This window comes from Aquarana catesbeiana, linkage group LG02 (genome assembly GCF_042186555.1).
Source record: "Aquarana catesbeiana isolate 2022-GZ linkage group LG02, ASM4218655v1, whole genome shotgun sequence".
Taxonomy (NCBI): domain Eukaryota; kingdom Metazoa; phylum Chordata; class Amphibia; order Anura; family Ranidae; genus Aquarana; species Aquarana catesbeiana.
In genome coordinates, this window is record NC_133325.1 from 157901656 (window position 1) to 157914203 (window position 12548).

Sequence of the window (12548 nt, forward strand, 5' to 3'; positions counted from 1 at the left end):
TTAGTAATTCATATGGCTGCTTCCCCTGAAACCTTTAAATAACGTTCACATTTTAAAGGTTGTTGGTCAGATGAATGTCCTATTAAAGATAGGCATTGTGACATCTTGACATTTCTTCTGGTTCGTCCTTTGCCAAGCTACTGATACTTAAGTCTGTGAATCTTCTATAGTCAGAGAGTTACGCTCAATGTCAAAGACAAAAATAACCTGCCATTTAGTGCTAGATGAGGTCAAAGTTCTGAGTGGAGTCCAGTTTCAAATGCCACACATAAATAGATGATACCTTTGACCTTTGCAATTAGCACTATATAATTTAACAGGTTTTTTGGAATAATCCTACTTCACTATTTAGTCTTGTCTGTGTGCTGGACAGAAGATGTATTTGGGCCTCTTCTTTCTTTCATAAAGAATATTTTCTTCTCTGCATATAGTAAATATTACTATAATCAGAAGGTATGTTTTATGTACCAAGTGAACAATTTTTCTAGAAGAACGGAGGCTGTTATAGCCACAAAAAAGGGGTAAGGGGGTCAGAGCGCAACTCCATATTAATTAACCATAACTCCATGGTTTTTGAATGTGATTCCCAACAAGCACATATATATGAGATAGTCAGGTGTCCACAAAGTTGTTCCCATATTGTATGTTTAAATAGAACATGTCTTTTTTTTTTTTTTTTTGTTTATTGAGCATTTTACATTAAACAATGCAAGTACAATAACACCTTGCCCTGGATCCTTCCCTTCCCTAGCCAGTCCCAATTACAACAATAAAATTTGATACAATCAAAAACAATCTTTAATGCATTTGCCTGTTATATATCACGTCATCATGTCCACATGAATACAAAAGCAGAGACATTACGGTTGGCAGCACTGCAATACCTGCAGCTACATTGTAAAACAGCCTCCCTATGCAAAAAGGTAGTAAATAGGGTTTAACCATAAACATATCTTATATAGACTTATATAGACCTAGTTAAGTACATTCTAACAGAACTGAAAACAGAAAGAACACCAACCGATGATAAATGCCCAAACCACATGCCATCTGCCAAAATATACAGGGTCATTGAACCAGAGATGGATTCTAGAGGGTAATTACAGCCAAATCTTAAAGGGGGCAGGGAAGCAGTAGCCCAGCAATGAGCTATATTCTTAGGATAGCAATCTTTGTTACATCAGAAGCATAAGTGCCAGGCCCACAGTACTCAGCCAGCAGTCCCACAATTTTTCAAACTTGGAGAGGCATCCTCCTCTCTTTCAGATCCAACATTCTAGAAGTAGAATATCATTAACTGTGGATACCCATTGTGTATGTTCAGGGAGAAATGAAGCAGTCCATTTCTGTGACAGTAGTTTAGTTTAAGCAAACTGAGAACTGGTATCAGAACCTCAGGAGGTAACCCCTTATCCTCTAACAATCCCAGGATATAAAGTTTAAAGGCTAAGTTCACCTTTTTTTTCTAAATTCCAGCTCTATGTTCCAATATAGCATTCATGTACTTTTGCAAAAATAAAACGGCTTTCTATTTATTCTACACATGCTTACCTCACTGTATTTATGGATATTTCAAAACCTTGCTTGATTACTTCTGCCTTACTTCCTGGTCGGACTTTGGGTCATGACACAGGAAGCAGCTGATCAGCTGGTCAACTCCTTCCTGTGACATGACCTAAAGTCTGACCAGGAAGTAAGGCAGAAGTAATCGAGCAGTGTTTTGAAACATTCATAAATAGTGAGGTAAGTGTGTGTAGAATAAATGGAAAGCTGTTTTATTTTTGCAAAACAAGTACATTAATGCTTTATTGGTTCATATAGGAGCTGGAATTTTGAAGAAAAAAAAAAAAGGGTTAACTTAGCCTTTAAGTGCCAGGGCGCAGCTCCAATGATGAGGAAAATGATGATCTCTACAGCAGCAGACCAGTACCAAAAGAAATTTGGACACCTTCAGAGCATGTGCATCAAGTTTCCCTTGAGTTTGCCCACATGTAGCACAGGATTCGATCTACAACCATATCAATGTAACCATCAAGGGGTACAATATGCTCTATGTAATATAAAGAGTTTGGTCAGTTTTTGAGATGCGATAAAGACACATCAGGTAAATGTTCTAAAATAAAAGGGCACTGTGTGCACCTACATCTGTTTCACACCAACCCCTGCAAGACAGCCAGCTGTTCATATTTAAGGTTGCTGATGGGACAGTGTCATTAAAAGCACCTGTACAAATTTTGGGGGGATATCAGTTGCCATGGAATAAATAATACTTTTCCATCAGTTTAGAGCGGGGGTCTCAAACTAGCGGCCCTCCAGCTGTTGCAAAACTACAAGTCCCATCAGGCCTCTGCCTGTGGGAGTCATGCTTGTAACTGTCAGGCTTGCAATGCCTCTTGGGACTTGTAGTTTCGCAACAGCTGGAGGGCCGCGAGTTTGAGACCCCTGGTTTAGAGAAAGCAATATATACAGTAATTCCCTGTACAAACGGTCAGATTTTCCGATGGAAAATGTGTGATAGGACCTAGGATTTTTTTGTCGGAATGTCCGATCAATGTCCGACCGTGTGTACAGGGCATAAGAGTGGTTAAGCTGTAACATGTTTTATCAAATGAGGTAGTAATGGCAAAGACAACAATTACATATAAGACTGATTACTACTATTAATTCTACTGGATACTACTAATAAACTTATAATATACTGTTAGGAAAACTGCTAATAAACTAAAATGGCTAAAGGGTTAAGAAAGAACTTCCCTTGGGGATCCTGAAGATATTTTTCCTCCTGTAAAACAAAATTGGCAACAGTTGCACAGTTTCTTTCCTCTGAACAACAGCTGCAACAGTTGTGAGAAGTTAACCTTGATGGACATGGGCCTTTTTACAATTTTATTAACTGTTACTGTTATTCCTTCTTTACAAAGTCGCCTCTAAATATCTTTAGCATGATAGCACATAACTAGTGCTTTCTCCCTTGGGCTGCTCAGCATCAGTCTACAGTATATGCAGAGTTTTTGTTTGTTTCACCATTACTTTTTAGAATTGACAGGTGACAATTTGAGCTTCACTGTAAATGGCAGTTTGGCCACAAAGGTTGGCTAGTGCACTTTATAAGGCTGCTGTTTAGTACTTGTCAAGCAGGAGGCAGCACTTTTTTGTCAGTTGAAAAACCATGCAATTAAATTTGATTTGTCAGTGTTCTTCACCTCTCCAAGATCAGCTGTGTAACCTCACAAGTGTAGGATGTATAATAACATATATAACATTGTTTGCCTCCATGCCAGCTGTTCATGGAAGGATTAAGGGCTCATTTACACTTGCTTCTGCTTCAAAACACATTAAAGTGGGAGTCCGGCGACCAATCTTTTTTTTTTTTTTTTTTTAGGTCATTGAGACACTTTGCTAATCCCAAAATAATACTCAGTTTGGGTGTAATATTTCCGCCTCTCTCTGTTTTCGTACTGAAAAATAACTTAAAAAATGTGATGCTGGCTGTTTCCATCTTGCTTGTGGGCATGTGAAGCCCACAAACATTGATTTCCTGGATGTGGTGAATGCTGTTCATTCACAGCTTGTTCACGTGCATGATCATTGTTTCCGCACTGAATCTTGTGAAGCCTGACACTAAGCTCCCAGGAGACAGTGCGGCGCCGGGGAAAGGCAATAAACAAGCCTACTCCCATGGGAGGAGAGACAGGAAGTGCCACAATAAAGTACAATAGTACAATATAAAGGTAATTACAGCGATAAAAAAATTTTTTCGTGCAGCATTTGAACATCTATGCAATTAACTGAAGGGGGTAAGATTAAGTTAAAAACTTGAGTGGAACCCCGCTTTAATAGGTAGTTTATACTTGCTTCAAAACAAGGCTTCAGGCAGGCTTTGTTAAAGCTCTCTGTCACTAAATGGTTAGCTTACAGTTCTGTTTACACCTTGCTTTTGCTTTGCTTCAAAAATTACACCCCATGTAGCTTTAGTGGTGTTTCAAAGCGTCTTCAAAGCCTCCATAGAAGTCTATAGCTAAGCTCGCTTGAAGCCTCATCGAAGCCCCATCGAAGCCTCATCGAAGCACCAAGCAAAAGCAAGGTGTAAACAGGACTGTAAGCTAACCGTTTCATTTTGTGACAGGAGCTTTGATTGGCATTTAGAGAGCTTTAACAAAGCGTGTCTGAAACCATGTTTTGAAGCAAGTGTAAATTAGCCCTAAGAGTTACTAGTTAATGCACTAATGGTGTGCCCAATGTTTCTTTATGGCATCTCTTTCCTTCTTGTGTTGATATTCAGTTAAAATGCTAAGCACAGTAGTTGACTTAGGATAATAATTTGTTCAGATGTTAACCTTTCCCCGGACTTCTTCCCCTCTATGTGTCAGCACACAGCTTCAGATTATTTTCAGAACACCATGGCTACCCCATATCCCAGGATACTTTATGCAAATTTCACTTTTACCTGGAAAGCTCTGTACAGTAAAGTGTGGTCAGCACATTAAAAAAAATGTAGGGGGGGCTCATGCGCGCGATCGCGGGATATGGCTGCTTAGTCCCTGCACTCCGCGTCGCCGGCCGTTAAGAACTAGGCTATCAGAGCACTATTCACCCACAGACACGGACAACCGGGCTCCCGGGATAGCGGACACTGCCGAGCACCCGCGGGTATGTACCGCTCGCAAAGAAAAGCAGTAAAACGCCCCAAACAGCACAAGATGAGTTCTGCCATGGGGAAGGGCAAGATGGCACCCGAACCTCCTGAGCCTGACGACTCCACGAGGCTTTCCACAACAGACTCGGCATCTCCATCAAGCAGTCTGCAGCAGTTCCCCTCGGATCTGGTAAGCCCTGAGCAGCATGCTTCAGAGGACTTGCTGATCAAGTTCCGCTCTATAGTGAGAGATGAGATCTCTATAGCATCACGCAAGCTCTCCTCTGACCTCATGAGAGGCCTTAAGGAGCTAGGCCATCGCACAAACCAGCTAGAACAGAGAATGGACTTAACCACTACTGTGCTAGAGGGTCAAGAGGAAGAAGTCGATAAACTTAATGCTGAACTGGAGGTCCTGCGGGACAAGCTAGAGGATTCTGAGAACAAGGCCCGTAGGGACAACCTTAGAATCCGTGGTATTCTTGAAGCTATAACTGACCTGCAGGGCACAGCCACGGCCTTCTTCCAGGAGCTGGCCCCTAGGATCCCCCTGGAGCGTCTGGTATTCAATCGCATCCACAGATCCCTTGCTCCTAAACCCACGGAAGGCCCACCACGGGATGTTATAATAAAGCTTCATTTTTATCGCACTAAAGAGAGACTTCCAAGTAGCAAGGGAACGCCCGGATCTCTCGTTTCAAAATCATTCTCTTCAGTTGTTTGCGGATCTGTCCCCGGTCAGGACTGCGAAAAGAAGGAACTTAAAACCCTATCTTCAGATCCTGCAAAGTCAAGGAATTAAATACAGGTGGGGGTTCCCCTTTAAACTGTCATTTTCCTATCGGGGTCGTCAAGTCCAAGCATCCTCTTTGCCCGACCTGAGACGTCATTTTCAGGACCTGCAGCTGGATCTCCCTCCATCTCAAGGGGAACCTTCTTCATCGTCTTCCCGTTCACTGACGGTACAGCCATCCCGCAAATCCACACAGGCTTCCCAACAGGTCTCCCAAGCCCTTCGTTCACTCCAAGCTCAACGCTACCAAGATATCCCTACTGGATGAGGAACTGAACCTATTTGCAACCAGGATTTTCGCTTTCCCGGAGGCCTGAGTTAGGTCTCAGGCATTTTCCACGATTGTGGATTACCTAATCCAGGACTGCAGGGGGCAATCCCATTTCTTCACGATGGGCTTCCTGCATCCATGTTACTGGTATCGAACCTCTTTCTTTTTTGTTTTGTTCTCTTAGTTCATGTTTATGTTTATTGTTTATACTTTAAATGGCCTGCCCTGGCGGGTGTGGGCCCGTTGCCCTAGGCTGCCCGAATAGATTGATGGCGGTCAGGGTGGGGGTTGGCGGATGTCTTGGAACCGTCCCTGACTAGTGGTTACATGCTTGGTTTGGGGGCCTTCCCGGTGCTCATATGGGGCGGCCGGGAACGTCCCCATCCCTAATAGCTTTCAGGAATGGTCCCTGACGAACTTGATATTATACACTAAATTTCTGAATATTATGCCCTAGTTCTTATTCTGGAAGTGGTTTCCAATGCCGGAGCTGCTGTTGTCCTGTTCCGGGTTCCTCTCGCGGGTTCTCCCCGGGTTTTCGGGGGGGACCCGCGAGGGAACTTTTTCAAGCCTTTTTTTTGAGCAAACAGTTGATAACACATCTTTGATTGTTCGTGTCGAATAACATGATTTAGTTTACGTTATATCCAGTGCTTATTGTTAGGCATTTTTGTGCTTATCTTTCTAATAGTTTAAGTAAGCCGAGTGGGCCAGGCGGACCACTGCGCCCCCACAGTGTCAGTATTTGAATAGGATTATGGTCCTAGTCAACCACTGACCTCTTGGTGGGTCCACGGACCCACGCCAAGTTGCACTATTGCTCATATATTCCTTCCGAGATTTTCTCGGTTCTACAGTGCTTACCTCTTTTTCTCTTCTTTCTCTCTTTCACTGCTGTTTTCCTTTTTTTCCATGTTATTTCTTTTTATTTTTTTTTCCCTCCCTTTCCCTTGAGTCCATGGGGGTTGCATCCAGAGCCAAAGGTAAGCTTTTATCTGCTTTTCCATCATGACATTAAATTGGTTGTCATTAAATGTTCAGGGAATGAATTCACCGCAAAAAAGGGTAAAAGTGTTCAAATACCTTAAAAAACAACATATTGACGTTGCATGCTTACAGGAAACTCATTTTTCCTCCACCTCTTGCCCTAAATATTTTGCCGTCCAGTACCCCCAAGTGTTTTTAGCCAATGGCCCGACCAAACAGAGGGGGGTTTTAATAGCATTCCGCAAGTCGGTCCCTTTTCGGTGTGATAAACAGATAGCTGACCCTGAGGGGTAGATACCTCCTGCTTGTCGGTAGTATTCAAGATGCAGAGGTAACCATACTGACCTATTATGCTCCCAATTCTAATCCGGGACCCTTTTTGTCACACGTTTGCTCTCTGTTGACATCGCACCAAAAGGGGACCCTGTTGTTGGCAGGTGACTCAAATGTGGCCCTGGACCCTGTATTGGATAAATATTCCTCTGAAAGAGTAGCCGCATCCTCTGCAGCGAAAACGTTCTCGCATTCCCTGCGTTGTCATGATCTGGTGGATCTATGGCGGGAATTACACCCGTTAACTAAAGACTATACATACTACTCCCACCCCCATCATTCACATTCTAGAATTGACAATGTAATAATGATTAGAAAACATGTTCCTTTAATAGAATCGGTGTCCATCTTGGCAGCCCCCTGGATGGACCACGACCCCCTTCTGGTGGTGTGCCGGTCTCTAGTGCATAACCCTCAACATTGCTCCTGGATCATGAATGACTCGCTCTTATCTCTACAAGATATACACGAGGACTTTTTAAACACTTCAGTTGAATATTTTCATCTTAACCTCCACCTCTGTCCCATCACCAGTAACCCTGTGGGGGGCCTATAGGGCTGTGCTCAGAGGACATATCATCCAGATAGCATCTAAACGCAAAAAAGACAGAAATTACAGAAGACATTGGAATCCCGACTGGACTCTATTTCAGCAGCTTTCAAACAACCTCCCACACCAGCAAACCGTAAACTTTTGGACCAAGCTCGCACAGAATTAGACTTATGTCTTACAGACCAGGCTGAACGCACTTTGCGTTGGTCTCGTCAACATTGGTACAGTAAAGCAAACAAACCAAATGCGATGCTAGCCAAGAGATTAGGTACATTCAATTCCAAACCTACCCCTATTACTTTGCGCACTCGAAATAATATACTGACTAGTAACCTGATCCGTATACTGGACAAGTTCCGCCATAGACTCACTACTCGCATTTCCCTACCTACCATATCCGAGACACAGGTGGACCTTATGGACCGTGATATTCAGGAGACAGTAGTTCGTCACTGCATTAATTAATTAAAAGTAGGGAAAAGGCCAGGTCCAGATGGCTTCACGGCACTTTACTACAGAAAACTGGTGGACGTGATAGCCGCCCCCTTGACGGCCATGTATAATTCCGTCAAAAACGGCCAAAGTTTTTTGTCAGATCTTCTAACAGCTAGTATCGTGATGTTGCCTAAACCTGACCGTGACCATACCTCATGGGCCAACTTCCGGCCCATATCTTTAATTAATGTTGACATGAAGATTCTTACAAAAATTCTGGCCAATCGATTAAATTTGTTCCTTCCCCGCTTAATCAAAAAGGACCAAGTGGGCTCTGTGCCAACGAGACAGGCAGGGGACGCTATTAGGAGACTCATCCAATTGCAGCATATCGCCCATAAGCGATCCTTAGAAACTATGCTTTTGTCGCTGGATGTGAACAAGGCCTTTGACACCTTGTCCTGGCCATACCTCATGACTGTACTCCGCCATTATGGCTTTGGTACTTTGTTTTTGCGTTGGTTGGCAGCATTGTACGACACCCCTCAAGCTAAAATTAAATACTATGTGTTTGAATCCTCTATTTTTCCTATTCGTAGGGGCACCCGACAAGGTTGCCCACTTTCGCCACTCTTGTTCGTCCTGGCGATGGAACCATTGGCTGAGGCGATTCGTTCACATCCAGATATAAAAGGTATTGAAGTGGCGGGCTCTAGTCACAAAATCTCCTTATTTGCAGACGACATCCTTTTGACTATGACATCTTCTAGAATCTCACTACCTAACCTGTTTTCCCTACTAGAGACCTTTGCGTCTCTTTCGGGCTTACAAGTTAACCCCACAAAATCTAAGGCAATGTCTGTAAATCTTTCTCCTCCAGAATTGACCTCTTTAAAAGAAAATTTCCCATTTCAATGGCTTCCTTCACTACCTTATTTAGGCATACGTCTCACTCCTAAATATGATGGTCTATATCAGGCTAATTTCCCCCCTCTCTTTCGGAAACTCGATATATTGTTGTCTTCTTGGTCCCACTTCCCATTATCCTGGTTTCGCAGGATCTCAGCGGTCCGTATGACTTACCTCCCTAAACTATTGTATTTTTTTCGAGTATTACCCATTTCTATCCCCTCTTATATATTAAGACTCCATCAACGCAAAATTTGGAAATTTATATGGGGTTCTCTTAGCCCCGAATTAATAATTGGGTTATGTATGCCCGGAGGATCAATGGGGGTCTTTCAGTCCCCAATCTTCAGGCATACTATACGGCGGTAGGCATTGCTCCATTAACCCTTCTCCATGACACTTATCAAATGCCGTTGTGGGCCACCATTGACTTGGTCGAATCACACCCTACACCCAGGGGCGTAACTAGAAATAGCAGGGCCCCATAGCAAAATGTTGTATGGGGCCCCCCTGCAAACAGCCCCCCCACAGCTGCCTTAGTGTCTATGCAGCGTGACCTTGCCACATATAGCGTGACCTGTGCCCAATGCAGCATGACCTGTGCCCCATACAGCATGACCTGTGCCCAATGCAGCATGACCTGTGCCCAATGCAGCATGACCTGTGCCCCATACAGCGTGACCTGTACCCAGTGAAGCATGACCTGTGCCCAATGCAGCGTGACCTGTGCCCCATGCAGCGTGACCTGTGCCCCATGCAGCGTGACCTGTGCCCCGTACAGCGTGACCTGTGCCCCCATGCAGCGTGACCTGTGCCCCCATGCAGCGTGACCTGTGCCCCCATGCAGCGTGACCTGTGCCCAATACAGCATTGCCTGTGCCCAATACAGCCTGGTCTGCCTGTGCCCCATACAGCCTCACCTGTGCAGAGGAAGCGGCAAGCCACCCGGATCAGCAGAGAGCTGAATTGCCCGATGTAATAGCTTTCATTAGAACTTCCAGTGTTCCCGGGGCTCACGTCACATAGCTCCACCTCTTGGCCCAGCGCCTTTGATAGACAGAACGCTGCACAGGTGAGGCTGTATGGGGCACAGGCAGACCAGGCTGTATTGGGCACAGGCAACGCTGTATTGGGCACAGGTCACGCTGCATTGGGCACAGGTCACAGCTTGCCTCTTCCTCTCCTCTCTCTTCCCCTGGCTGGGAGACTGTGCTGGCGGTGCTCTCATCCTCACTGGGCCCCACTTGGCTGTGGGCCCCATAGCGCGCGCATGGGTCGCTATGGTGGTAGTTACGCCCCTGCGTACACCCATATCTTCTGTACCCTGGCTCCCACCCTTGAAACGCCCTCATGGGTTCGGGCCATGTATGGTTCACTCCCTACACCTATGGGACTCTGTTAAGTATTCGACAGGCCTATTATCTCCCCGCCTACCTCTATTGCACCTTATTCACTGCCTATTGTTCCCCCTAGCTGTGATAACCCTAAACAATTCTTGTGGTGGGCGGATAATGGATTCACAGATGTCCATTCTCTGTTCACCCCAATGAGGATAATCACACTTGAAATGCTTAGATCCTCCCACGATATACCCCTATGGGAACATTATAGTTACATTCAAAGCAAACATTTCCTTGAACAACTTATACGGGATCAACCCACCCCATACACCTTGACCCCCTTTGAAAGGATATGCAGGGCAACTCCTCACTCCCCGGGGACCATATCCCTACTTTACTCTTCCATCCCCTCTAGTAGGAAACCCCCAGTGAGATCATATCACCTCCAATGGGAGGAAGACCTTGGCAAAAAGTTGGACCCAGAGGACTGGCAGATTATGACGGTATCCCTTACAAAAACCTATAGAAATGTGCTGATCTTAGAAAATGCATACAAGGTCTTCTATAGATGGTACTATACGCCTGCTAGGCTAGCTCGCTTTATCCCCTCCTATCCTTCTCACTGTTTCCGGGGTTGTTTGCTGGAGGGCACTATGGCTCACATATGGTGGACATGTCCCAAGGTTTGTAGACTTTGGGTCAGGGTTTTATACCCTTTTACGCAATATGCTCCACTCTAATCTAAAGAGAGATCCATATGAAGCCCTCCTATGCAAACCAATCCTAGAACTCCTTCGCCCAGAACGTCAATTGGCCCTACACCTTTTCAATGCAACTAAGTTGACCATTGCGCGGTCATGGAAAACCCCTATACTCAGTTTTGAAGCAGTGAAAAATCGAATGAACGATATAATGAGAAATGAACATCCCTGGCTTTTGACACACACAACAAATTTGAGTCTGGCAACCATAGATATCATATAAACATACCTCCAGGTTTGATAATTTGCTTTTGTCAATCTAGCGGCCTCCGCATGCCCCCCCCCTCCCCCTTGTAGAATGGACTCTTCCCTCTTTTCTGCCTTTCCTCTGTTTCCTTTCCTCCCTTCTCTTTTGATTCCCCCCTATTTCCTGCTGTCAACTTACTCTCTACCATTTTTTTTGTGTCTTTTAATGTAATCTCCTTTGTGACTTTTCTCACTAAGGAGTCGATTCACTTATGCTGGTTACCGTGATGCGAATCAACCAAAAACTAATAAAATAGACCAAATTTTCAATTATTTATTTCTTTCATTTATAAATATCTTACGGTTGGTAAAAGAGTAGATGCACCCTTTATGTTGTTTCTTCCTCCTTTATTATTTACTCTAAACATACACCCAATGAACAACAACATTTTGAGACATGGAATACATTTTTGTCATGATACAATGTTAGTGTTCTTTGTCTTCATATATATTTTCTTTATTTTTTATATTTTTGTGATGACGAATAATGTACCATTATTGTAGCATCCCTCAGCAGGGATCCTCCCTTCATATTCTGTTCAATGTAACCATCTCATTGTTGCATAAGTCTGTTGTACTCATTTTTTCAATAAAAACCTTTGTGAAAGAAAAAAAATGTAGGGATCAAAACTGTTCTCTATTGGATATCCCCGTTTGTTAAAACAAGATCTCGGATCCAAATCATACACTTAGGTACACCATACACTTTATGATCTGACTATGTTATATGAATACCTATGCATCCAGTCATAACCTTTCGCTACATACATATTCACAATTTAAATTTTAACATATATGGTATTCTTTAGAATGGAGGCCAGCAGCTTAGCAAATGTCACAATGGCTGAGTTGCCCTAAAACCTTTCCAGAGTTAGGAAGATCATGCTTTCATACTTCCATGCTTTCTCCTTCCCATACAACCAAAATGGCCTAAAATATTTGGTGGGCATCTTGGGACTTTAAGTGAGGACCGCCATGTCAGACAAGAACAAGATCAATACATAAATGAAATTACAGTACATGATTTATTGTTACAATCTAAAATTCATAACAAATCTTGAGAAAGACATTGTATCAAATAAATAGGTAGTCACAAGACTTACACTAAGATATGCTGCTCATAGCATGCAATACAATTGATAAATATAATAAATGTACATGATAAGATAAATCATTTGAAAAATATATAATTAAAAAAAAAATCATTTGAAAAATATATATATAGACCCGGTATCTCTTGGTATCTAGTGGCACTCAAGGCGTTTCTTGGCATTTCAGCCATTC

General features: G+C 43.5%; 1 protein-coding gene across 3 annotated transcripts in view; it reads left to right on the forward strand.

Moving 5' to 3' along the window:
- Nucleotides 1-12548, forward strand: part of LOC141127342 (ATP-dependent 6-phosphofructokinase, muscle type) — a 225782-nt gene that overhangs the window by 121738 nt on the left and 91496 nt on the right. The window lies entirely within an intron of this gene.